Source organism: Hylobates moloch, unplaced genomic scaffold (assembly GCF_009828535.3).
Source record: "Hylobates moloch isolate HMO894 unplaced genomic scaffold, HMol_V3 SCAFFOLD_19, whole genome shotgun sequence".
NCBI classification, from domain to species: domain Eukaryota; kingdom Metazoa; phylum Chordata; class Mammalia; order Primates; family Hylobatidae; genus Hylobates; species Hylobates moloch.
The window spans coordinates 18,735,855-18,748,446 of record NW_026652294.1 but is presented as its reverse complement, the minus strand read 5'-3'; the positions used below and the strand labels follow the sequence as shown (position 1 = coordinate 18,748,446).

At 45.6% G+C, this 12,592-nt stretch overlaps 1 protein-coding gene and 1 long non-coding RNA gene across 5 annotated transcripts in view; one reads left to right on the top strand and one right to left on the bottom strand.

Moving 5' to 3' along the window:
• The window catches only part of LOC131381938 (uncharacterized), a 12,794-nt gene extending 790 nt beyond the window's left edge, over window positions 1-12,004 (top strand). The window contains exons 2-4 of the long non-coding RNA XR_009211014.1: window positions 5,346-5,555; window positions 7,643-7,685; window positions 11,788-12,004. This is a non-coding gene — a long non-coding RNA (uncharacterized LOC131381938). The remainder of the gene's footprint in view (window positions 1-5,345; window positions 5,556-7,642; window positions 7,686-11,787) is intronic.
• Window positions 1-12,592, bottom strand: part of LARGE1 (LARGE xylosyl- and glucuronyltransferase 1) — a 640,944-nt gene that overhangs the window by 466,410 nt on the left and 161,942 nt on the right. The window lies entirely within an intron of this gene.

The following is a 12,592-nucleotide window of genomic DNA, read 5'->3' as shown; positions in this document are numbered from 1 at the left end:
GACAGAGAGAGACTCCATCTCAAAAAAAAAAAAAAAAAAAAAAAAAAAGAGAGAGAGAGAGAGAGACCATGCTTCCCAGTTTCCATGGATCACTCCCCATGTATGTCCCTATCCTCCCCCTGCATTCTTAACAGTGTTCCAGTTTGGACAAGACGTTATACAGTCACCCTAGATACAGTGGGCAGAGTATGACAGGAAGAGTGAAGAAAGCTAAGATAGAATTTGCAAGCCATGTAACCTCAGCCTAGGTACTCACTCTCTCCGGCCTTAGTTTCCTTATTGGAAAAATGGAATAACAGCACATGCCTAGCAAGTTTGTCAAGATTAAATGAGATAGCATGTGTCCTTTACCGTGCCAGCCCTGGGCTCACTGGGCACGTGTAGAAACTCGATGGGCGCTGAGTTATCACTGGCTGTTGGTGCACACTGGCAGGACCAGCCTGGGATGCCTGGCTTTGGGAATAGCTCTTTGCCATCCTCATCTCCTGATGAACTCTTGAACCTCCCTGTCTCCTGTTCCTGCCCCTGGGCATCTGACATCCTCGGTTCACAGCTAATCGCAGAATCACAGCATGAGAAAAGGCATACTTCTCCAAAGGCTGAATAGGATTTCATAAACCAAAAAGCCTACAGCTTCCAGCTGCGGTACTGTCCTGGTATAATTTACCCTGCAGCCATGCAAGACAATGAAGTTGGGAATTTCTATTTGAGGGAGTATTTTTCCCCTTCTCTCCCTCTCCTGACAGTGGTCTTCAATTACAGCCTGTGAAGCTCTGGGTGCAGGGAGGCTAAGGGAGGGAGTCAGAGAAGTGAACTCACTGAAACGCATCTGCAGAAGCAGATCACTAAATGTCCCACAGACAGTCGTGCAGCTGATAGCGCCTGAGCTCAGTGGGGCAGCCTGGGGAGAGGAGAAGAGCAGAAAAAAATTAAGCTCTTCCTTGGGCCTGATGAAGATTAATATCTCCTCCCTGATGAGATGAGGCAGTTTAATCGCTGCTATTAATACAGAATCACTGAGAGCCAAAGATGAGGGCATGGAAGGAGGCAGGGGATGAGATGAGAGCACCTCAAGGTATGAGTACAGAAGCAGAGAAGGACCCCCTGAATGTAGAAAGACACAGCTGATTTTCTGCAGGGCTCAAAAGCTAACAGAGAAATTTGAGAGGTGAGGCACTGTGTGGTATGATACAGTACTTCAGACTTGCTGTGTTGCTTTTCCTACTGGGATCATCTGACTGATTGGGTTAAACATGCTGATCTCTAACACCACATCTGGCATACGATCTCAGCACACAGACCTTGACCATCACTTCCTGGAGATCCCAACAATGGCAGGACTCAAGTGTGGTCTTCTGACTCCTCTCCTTGGCCTACTCCTAGTCATGCTTCAAGATTCAGCCCAGGAGGCATTTTTTTCCACGAAAGCTTTCTTGGATGTCCCCAGACACTTAGGTGTCCCTTTTTCTGGATTCCTGAACACCAGCATACATACTTCTATTACAGCAAGTATGCTAAATGGCAAGAGTGAGTCCTTCCCTGCAAAAGAAGATTGCTCTCAGCCTTAAATTCTTGCTTCCCACTTTTCTATAATTTCCCTTTTTACTCATTAATCAGTGTTTCCATCATCTCATCTCCTGGTTTCCTCAGAGGACCTATTATCTTCAGAAAATGACCACACGGAGAAAGGTCATTATCACCTAAGACTAACAAAAGAACAATTTTCATCAGGACAGAAACTATGTCTTAATCTTAGTGTCTTTCTCAGACTGTAGTCCAGTATCAGACGTACACTTGGCACTTAATAAATATGTGCTCAATATGCAATGATCTAAGAGAAAAACAAGGGGTTAGGGTATAAATGGAGGCACCAAAAAATCAGCTGGCCACCCAGGGGAAACCTCCACATCCAAAAAGAAAGGTGCAAACTAAACCACTATGGAGAACTTGAAGTCCTGCAACCCGCTCTTATCTGCTCAAAAGCCACAAGATCATTCTCAAAGGTGCGCCATTCAATAAAAGCAAAAACAGTTCATGCCCTCCCCTGCCACCTCCATCCTCACTCACTCAAGCTCTGTGTGAATTTTCAACTCAAATATGCTCAGGATTCCCAACTCTCCAAATCCCACATCATCTGACATTTGGGCCTAAGAGTTTGAGAAATGCAAAAGAGGCATGGAAGAATCCCAGAAGAGTAGGCCTTGTGCAGAGCAATGTTTACCTTCGATTGTCACAGAATGATCTGGAACCATTTCATTAAATAGAAGGAAAATTGCAAATGTGAAGGCTACTAGTTTGGGATTCATAAAAGAAGGGAAGCCTTTGTCAAAATACGTCCGCTGTGTGGATGATAAGCGGCACACTGAGCATGAAGGCCACACGTGTGGAACAAATGCTGCAACATTATAAGAACTAAGGCTTCTGGACCCCAGCATTTAATTAGATTACAGTCTTGACAATAGCTCACCTGATAGATCATGCAATAACAAGCTCCCTTGGGTAAGTTAAAAATGCAAATTAAGTGTCAGAAATGGGAACACCACCTCAACTACTGAATGCATTCCCACTAAGTGCAAAGCACAGTAGGTGGTTTACAGAGGCCCAAAAGCCAGTTTTAACCTTCAAGGCACAGGTTGATAGCAATATAAATATCTGTAGAAAGACCAACAACTGAAACATCAAATATTAGTCACCCGGATTAGCTGTAAACATTTCTGGTGGAGGGAGCTGAGACTCTCCTACACACCTAAGCGTGCTGGAGCCAAGTGCAGAAATACGGAGCCAACAACTGCACCCAACACCGCTGGGCTTGGAGTCACGAGAAGAGCAGGTTTCTGGCAGCACCAACACAGCCTGCAAATACCCATGACCATAATTTCTCATGATGCCACAGGCAGGATGAGGGGAAGACCCCGTGAGAGCGACTGCACAGAAACAGAGACACTGAGAAAGCACAGGCCAAGCGCCTGGAACGGCAGCAGGAAGAGAGAAAGAGCTCTGTCCTGCAATCACCTTACGAGAAATCCAACCTTTCCAAACCCCAGAGCCAGGAGGGGTGTGCAAGAGAATGTGAGCGGGTTCCATGCCCACGCTCCAGATGGATGGAGCTTCTGTTCGGGCAAAGAACTGCTCCTTGGCTGAGGGTCCCAGCAGAACCAGCTTCAGATACCCCACTTTTAACCACTCACAAATGAGAATGTACCAGTTGTCACCAACCGGCTGTGTTTCTGCAGTTCATTTAACCATTTGGGGCCTCAGTTTGCTCGTATGTAAGATGGGGCTAACAAGGGTTCCTCTTTATATGCTGAGGCAATACAGCGTGGTAAGCAAAAGCACGGTCCCTGGAGACAAGACGGTGAGCCCTGGAGTCCCCCCAACTCTACTTCCCAGGGGAGTGACTTTGGGAAACTCATTGAACCTCTGTGTACTTCAGTTTCCTCGCCTGTAAGCAGGGATAATAGGACCAGCCTCACGGGGTGGTTGTGAGTCCGGAATGAGTTAATCTAAGTAAATTACAGGAACAGCACCCAGCATATAACAAGTGCTCCACAAGCATCAATGACTACTCTTGATGTGATGATGTAGCTATTCATTCCTATCCTGTTCTCGTAAAGGAGGCAATCACTCACTCATCAACCCTTGTGCACTGAGCACATTGTGTGCAAGGAACCTGTCCTGTAGTATGAGTTCCCTTATTTGGCATACCAGCCCCTAAAGCAAGGACTAGGAGCCTACTTGGTCTGAGGTTCAGAAAGGTCAGGGGACCCCTCCAAGGCCATGGAGCCAGCGAGTCGCAGCATCAGATTCAGGGCCCAGGTCTTCTGGTGCAAGAACCACTGCACTTCCTACCCTACCACATGGCAAGAGCACTGCCTAATAAAACCATGCAGACGCTTCAGCTTTACTTCAACCGGATTTTTCTTTATAATAAAAACAAAAGTACAATGTCTTTTTTACACTGGAAATTTTAAAAAGGCATCCCAATCTTTCTTTCCAAATAATGTCTTTTTTTTGTTTTCCTAGTAAAGATGGTTGACACTGGCTTCTAGCTCACCTCACTATTAGATGTCACTGGTTCAAGAGTTCCAACACCCAGTGATAGAGTCTGGATCTTTGTCCCCTCCAAATCTCATGTTGAAATCTAATCTCCAATGTTAGCAGTGGAGCCTGGTGGGAGGGGCTTGGATCATGGGGGCGGATTTCTCATGAATTAGCGCCATTCTCCTGGTGCGATCCTTGTGAGATATGGTTGTTTAGAAAGTGTATGGCACCTCCCCTTACTCTCTCTCCTGCTTCTCCTCTGGTCATGTAACATGCCTGCTCCCACTTTGCCTTCCGCCCTGATTGTAAGCTCCCTGAGGCCTCCCCAGAAGCCAAGCAGATGCCAGTGCCATGCCTGTATAGCCTGCACAACCATAAGTCAAATAAGCCTCTTTACTTTATAAATTACCCAGCCTTAGGTATTTCTTTATAGCAACGCAAGAATGGCTTAATATACCCAGGTAGGAGCATGTTCGAAGTTCACTGTCACATCTTTGATCAGCTATCAATATGTCCTGAACCAGCCATGGATCATTCGTCCCACACAGCTCTTCCCACCGACCTCTCTGCCAGTATCCATTTGCTCAGGTCAAAACCTGGGGTCATCACTGACTCTTTCTTTCTCTCTCCTTCACAACCCAAACATCACCAAGGCCTAAAGCCTCTACCTCCAAAACCTATCCCCAGGCAGCCACTTCTGCCTCATCTCCATTGCCACTGCCACCATCTAAGTTCAGGTCACCTTACTGCTTATCTGGATAACTATGTTGGCTACCCAGCTGGTGATCTGGCCTAAATTCCTGCCCACCATAGATCATTCTCTATATAGAAGCCAGGCTTATTATCTCTCTTCGATCTAACCTCCACCACAACTCTTTGAGGTAGTCAGGGCAGATATCACCTCCCCCATTTTACAGATGAGGAAAGGGAGTCCTCGACTTGTCACATGGCTATTTAGTGATGAAGTTCATTATTCTACGATCCAGTAATTTGACTTGCATAAGACATTTACCTTCCCTGGGTTTTAATTTTCTCTAAGAGACAGATAACATTAGCCCAGCTTGACTCACAAGGCTGTTGTGGAGATTCAATGAGAAAGTGAGCTCTTTCACATACCAGCTGAGTGACCCTGAGCAATCCACTTAGCCACTCTCAGTTCTCATTTTGTGCTTTTTCCATCATGCCCCGCTGGCTACGAATCCAGTCCAACTGCGTGCAAATTAAGCCTTTGCTTTATATTTATTGAGCAACAACTATGTGCCGCAACAGATTTTTTTAATAATCTATTTTATTTGCAATCACAGATCTGAAGTTTATCAATACATGATCTGCTCAAAAACAAAAGAAATAAAACAAGTATCTGCAATTTGCTGAGAACCTAATATGTGTCAGTTGCCTGCAAAACTCATCATTCTTAGACTTTCAAACACATCTGTGAGGACGGTATTGTTGTTTCCACTTATACATGAGAAAACTTACAGAAGGCAAGAGACAAGCCCACAGTCACCCAGCTGGTAAGTGGAACAGACAGGTTTCAAACCCTGAGTGTTCTGACTGCAAAGCCGATGTCCACTCCAGTCCTACTATCCCCACTCCCAGGAGGTGGATGCTTCTCTGTGATGGGAATGGAATGGGGATGCCTGGCGTACCTGGGAGCTGCTAGTCTCCCTCTTGCCCAGGCTATGTGGTTCTTCTGTGTCTTCCTAAATGACAACGTGCTTTCCCATGGGTCCTCAGAGCATGCCTGCTGCCATGATGCCCTCTCCTGACCTCTGGCCCTACAGGGCCCCATTAGGTCTTGGGCACTGTGTTCTCATCGCACCGGGGACACACTTGGACTTCTGGATGGCTCTGCCACACTCACGCCCTGAAAACACCTCATTGTCCCTGTTTCCTACTGACTGGTATAGTGCTCAGCACAGAGGAGGAACTACCTACAGCCAAATGATTGTCATAGAAAGGAGGGAGGACAAGGAGGAAAGGCAGGCAGCAAGATGCACTGTGTATATGGTGGGTGAGAACGTGGGCTCCAGGCCACACAAGTGGCTCTGCCACTCACAGGTTGGGACCTAGGGCAAGTTTCTCAACATCCTGCACCTGTCTTTCCCTCTAAAAGGAGGGTGATGCTAGTGCCTCCCCAGGTGATGCGTCATGAACATAAATGCAAGTGCTTTAGAGCAGCACACGTGGCAAAGCCCCACCAAGTGTTAATTTCTATTATCCCACGCTAAGGACTGAGGGAAGGAATTGCCTCAAAGCCTGAAGGAGCCGAGGGATTTCACCTGGGGAACAGAACAAGCGAAGAAGCCAAGAAAATATGCAATCCAAGGGTCTCTTTCTGATAACTACCTGTCACTGAAGCATCTGGAATGCAATACAGGGACTGTTTGGGGCAGAGGTGTGGACCAGAGGGAAAACAGCCTCCTTTCTATTTGTCAGAGAGCCATCAGAGCAGCAAGAGCTATTAGGAAGAAGACTGATGAGAGCAAAATGAAAAAATTTTGTAAATACTCACTCTCGACGATCTTTGCTTATCCGCCCCTTCATGCCACTCACCACTGAGTGTTTATCCAAAACATGAAATTAAGCCGTGGGTGAGGTGCTCGTCTCTGTCAGACCTGTCTCCTTCAGTGCTGGCTCAGAACCAGTGCCTGTGTGTGCCCTGACAATCTGAGCACCCAGAAGGCTTGTTTTCATGTCTGCACTGGGGATTTGAAGAGTCCATGAACCAATCTGCCCCCAAACTGCTCTCAAGTGAGCTAAGTGCAGCATTTTGAGAAGCGTTAACTCACAGGTACGGCTTCTAGGAAAGGAAAGGAAAGGGCCTGGTTCTCGCTACTGCTTGGAGCAGGCTGACCCTAATCTGCCCTGAAAGGCTGGATCCAATCATCCATCAGCCACAGGAGCCAAGACAACTGGCACATGATGATCCCAGGAGGCAAAGAAAATGCATGGCTTGAACAGTGATAAAAGTCAACACAACCGAGCCCACTGAGCCTGGGTGGAAGTTCCGACCTAGTACATTTCCCAGGATCTGTGAGACATTATTCATACGCAGGGAGAGGATCAACTCTACCTAATCCCTATGGAGAACTAAGCAGGAGGGGGCAACCTTACATAGAAAAAAAGAGATCTAGAATCATACCCATTTAAGAAATGAAAGAAACCTTAGAGAGATCACAGAAGGCATGCCTGCCTGGGTTCAATCTCAGCTTTACCTATTATCAAACTTCTCTGTGCCTCTGTTTCCCCGTCTGCACAATAAGAATATTAGCACCAAAATTAGCTGGGTATGGTGGTGGGCGCCTATAGTCCCAGCTACTCGGGAGGCTGAGGCAGGAGAATGGCGTGAACCTGGGAGGCAGAGCTTGCAGTGAGCAGAGATCGCGCCACTGCACTCCAGCCTGGGCGACAGAGCAAGACTCCGTCTCAAAAAAAAAAGAATATTAGCACCTACCTCATAGGACAGTTCTGAGGAAGAAACTAGTTACTACAAGTCAAGGACTTGGTGCTTGATGTACAATAAATGCTCCATAAATAGTAACTAATATTATTTTTATTCTGGCATTTCAAGATTCATTGAGCATCCACTCTATTTCAGGTATTTTGCCGAAGACTAAGGATTCGGATATGACTATGGAAAGGTGAGTCCACACTATCTGAAGTGTGTGAAATCCAAACAAATAATAATAATGACTTCGCCAGAGGAATGAATGAATAACCTTGGTGATCCACCCAATGGCCCTGTCGCTTTGTGCTGGGCACTTTTGTAGGCAATGTTATTAGAGTTCACAGAAAAGCTCTAAAAAGGAAGTACGCTATATAAATGAATCGCAATTCAACGTAATAAGTGATTAACAGAAGTACAAACAATATATTGGCCAGGAACTTGGTGTGAAAACTAAGATTTAAGTCAGAGGAGATAAAATACGGAGTGTGGCTGTTGTGCAAGATGAACAGTAGGCACTCCATCAGTGATGTCATTACCATGCTGGTTATTATTAAATCGAAGTCCTGGAGCCCGGGAGAGCAGGAGGGGGGCTGAGACCAGGAACCCAGAGGCTGCACTTAATCCAGGTCAAACTTCTCAAATGGGCCAGAAGAGAGACACTTGTTAAAAATACAGACACCTGGGCACCTCCCCTGAGGAACCCCATTTAGTAGATCTAGGGCAGGATTCTGGGCTGTCTTGTTCATTAAGTGCCCCACGGTGGACTGGAAGTCTATATGTTAAACAAATGCCCCAGGTGATTCTTATCATCTAGCAAATGCTGGAACCAGAGATCTAGGTGACCTCCTTATAGGCAAGAAGAGGAAATACTCTCTCAGGTTCCTCTGAACTTTGATTAGCAGCTAAAGGCAAGTCCAGATTGCAAGGACTAAGCTTCCCGAGGAGAGGAGAACAAGGAATGAGAAGCCAGAGGCCAAGGTGCCAAGATCTACTTTGCAGGCTTGTGTGATAGGTCCCTGCCTACCCTTCCTGACTTCATCCACCACGTTGCTTCTCCTCCTGACCTCATACACCATGTTGCTTCTCCTCTCTTCTCTCTCTCCAGCCACCCATACTCCTCCTTGGCATCCTACAAAAGCACCAAGCACTCTCCATCTCTTGCTCTTCTCCCTGCCTGAAACGCTTTTCCTTCCCCTTGCCACCTGGCTCTGCTTAATGTCACCTATAAGAGAGGCCTGCCAGGATCACCCTATTAACACAGCACTTCCCTTTCCCCACTCCTCACCAAGCCTGTTGCCCTGGCACTATCATCTCACTCTGCTTTATTTTTCTTTGTTGCACTTATCAACACTCAGCAGAGCATGAAGTCGTTCGATCATCATCCCTCTCCATCCACTGGAAAAACTAAGCTCCATGAGAAGAGGGGACTTGCCCATGTGGCTCAGGGCTCTATGCCCAGTGCCCTAGACAGTGCCTGACTGTGTGTGTGGAAAGAATGAATAACCTTGGTGATCCACCCAATGGCACTGGCGCTCAGTGACCTCGTTTGAAATGGTAAACCCTCCTTCCCTAATTAGGTTATGGGGGGATTATTTCAATGTATCAAGAAAGCTCATGTCCAAGAGGGCCAAGCAAATTAATCATAATTGTTACCAACAGGTGCAATGGAGAGGGTTCCCAGCCGGGACACCACCTCAAGCATCCATCACTGCCTGTGTGCCAGAAATGGGGCACTGAGTGCCCTCTGCTGGAGCAAAAAAAAAAAAGGCCAACTATCCATTATCTAAGGCTCCACCCCAGAAAGAAGGAATCTTGGCATGGCCAGGGTTCTTCCTATCAATGTAGGTTTTTTGTTTTTTTTTTGATAGAGTCTCACTGTGTCGCCAGGCTGGAGTGCAGTGGCGTGATCTCGGCTCACTGCAATCTCCACCTCCCGGGTTCAAGCGGTTCCCCTGCCTCAGTCTCCCGAGTAGCTGGGATTACAGGTGCACACCATCACGCCTGGCTAATTTTTTGTATTTTAGTAGAGACGGGGTTTCACCATGTTGGCCAGGATGGTCTTGATCTCCTGACCTCGTGATCCGCCCACCTCCACCTCCCACCATGTAGCTTTAAACATTCAACTCTGTTGACTCCTTGAGCGACCTGTTGCTTCCAGAAGTACAGTCAACATATCCAAAGCAGCTGCTGAGACAAAATGACTCTGCAAACCTAATCCATGCTAGGCACCATGGACTCGTTTTCATCTTTGCAAAAACCCTCAATAGCACCCCCAATTTACGCAGAGGCAATTTGGGGTAAGAGAGGTTAAGTGACCCAGGGTGGACACACAGCACTTAAAAGGAAGACTGGGACTTAGCCCCATCCGACAAATCTGTTAGGAAAGTGATTAAACTCCGCATCAGAGGATGTCCCTTTCTCTTTGTTCTTTAAAGTTCTCACTACAGGTCATTTTGGTGAAATAATTTAATTTTCTCCAAACATGGCCAATGCATTCACAAGGAAGTGCCAGTGCATTTATGACCACAGCTACAGTATGTTAGGGAGTCTCTCCCAGCCCTGTTCTAATGCCTAAAGAAGGCTGCTGAGGCTGTGAGCAGTTCCCTAGGTTTCAGTTGCTCAGTTGTAAAACAAGGGTCTCTCTGGACCAGGTGGGTGACGTTTTGCATCCCTCCCAGGAGATTTTCCAGGATTCTAGAAAAATATGAGAATGAAAGGAAAAACAAAGATTTGTTAAATGACCACTGTCGGATATAACAGGTCATTTAGTCTTTTTAACAGCGGTGTAAGCTACAGGTTGTGCTCTCCTCTTTTTTTTGAGATGGAGTTTCGCTCTTGTTGCCCAGGCTAGAGTGCAATGGCGCGATCTCAGCTCACCACAACCTCCACCTCCCGGGTTCAAGCAATTCTCCTGTCTCAGCCTCCAGAATAGCTGGGATTACAGGCATGTGCCACCATGCCTGGATAATTTTGTATTTTCAGTAGAGACAAGGTTTCCCCATGTTGGTCAGGCTGGTCTCAAACTCACGACCTCAGGTGATCTGCCCTCCTCGGCCTCCCAAAGTGCTAGGATTACAGGTGTGAGCCACAGCGCCCAGTCCTATGCTCTCCTTTTTATGGAGAAAAAACTGACCTGCAATGATGTTGAGTAACTTGTCTATTTCACTCTGTGATTTAAATGGTGTCTACTAAAATTCAAACTCCCATCCACTTGTCCTTGGGGGCTATGTTCCCTCAACCATCAACATTTGCCCTATAAAAAGTCCATCTGTAATTTTCAAAAGTTTTATCTGCTTAGGTTGTAAGCCTGCCTAGATGACTCCTGATGTCCATTCCTTCTCTTAATTGTATGAGTCTATGACAGAAACAAAATGCAAACTGCATTAAAGGATTAACTGAATTTCTTCGTTATACTGGCTTATAAGAATCCTGCTAGCCACAGAAGATCGTGTGTCTTCTCTCTTGTCCAAGATACCCCATTTTCACTTGTCTCAGGGTTTCTCTTGTCCTTGTCTAAAGCTTGAGCATATCAACTTTGAAATGTCATCTACCAGTTGTTTCTGTATCTGCAAGTTCTTGAGTGACTACACAGTAAAGGACCTTTTTAGACAAGGACAGGCTCCCTTGCTTACTATCTTGGTGGCCTTGCTCAAATGGTGCAACGTCCCTAAGCCTCAGTTTCCTCATCTATAAAATTGGGCAAGGATGAAGTTGTTTGGGGGAATAAATGAGATACTATGTGTAAAATTCCTAGCCCAGCACCAGGCCAAAAGGTGGAAACTCAAAGTCTAAGTGAGCCAGACAGCGTCAACCACTGCCAGACGTAGATACCAGAAGCTCTTCCCTCTTAATTCTGTTCTATGTAAACGACAGTGCAGGGATGACACAGGGATCAACAAGGAAGGATGGAGACCGTGACAAAATGGATCATCCGAGCACTGTGCACATGGACAGCCAGTACTCAGCTCCAGCCAGTAGCTACTATGATGAAACGAGGGTCTGGTTTTACAGATATTTTCATTTTTTTTTTAGGGAAAGCCAAAAATCATGGCTTTTTATGTGCAATCTCCCAATGTTTAACCATTAGCAACAAATTCAAAAATGGTAAAAGCAATAGGCGGGCCAAACCCAACACAAGTGCAAGCCAGATGCAGCCAATCTTGGTTTAACATGCGATAAATAGAAACGATTGCTACAGTTTCCATTATCGTTATAGTTTAAATAGTACATTTCCTTCTTGTGTTTCTGTATCTTCCACAATACAATAATAAAAGGTTTTTTTTTTCCATTTCCAGGAATAAGGATTTTATGAAAATGCACGTTTGTTGAATAACACAAAGGAGAATATTATCTAATGTGGCTTGGGGTCAATATCAAGCAGTAATATTGTTTTAATATTAATTAGAGCTGTGTCATTGCAAGAGCTGGTAAGAATACTGGTCTTGTTTCCAACTGATGAAAACATTCGTACAGATTAGGGTTTTTATGAGTAAATTTCAGATCTTGAAGTCAGTGCTGTGATCCACTCTCATAGGGTGAATATCTGTCCAAATGGTATATCAGAAAGGAAAAAAGCCAATGTCATTACATAGAAGTGTTAAACAATGATCTCTAAAGAAAGGTTTCATTCTTAAAAAGCATTTGAACTTCAAAGTCCAACAATGACATAGATTCATAAATCCCAAAGGTTAAGAAAATTCCTCTCATCTAAAAAAATGCAAAACCTACAAAATCACTTCAAATTCTGCTACCATCAAGATTTGCATAGTTTTTTGAAAACTAAAATAACATATTCAGAAAAATGAACAAGTCCTAAGTGAAATACTTAGTGAATTATCATAAAGTGAGCCCAGATGTATAGTCATCACACAGGTTAAAATTAAAATTAACGCTGGCCGTGGTGGCTCACACCTGTAATCCCGGCACTTTGGGAGGCTGAGGCGGGCAGATCACCTGAGGTCAGGAGTTCGAAACCAGCCTGGCCAACATGGCGAAACCCCATCTCCACTAAAAATACAAAAATTAGCTGGGTGTGGTGGCACATGCCTGTAATCCCAGCTACTCGGGAGGCTGAGGCAGGAGAATCACTTGAACCCGGGG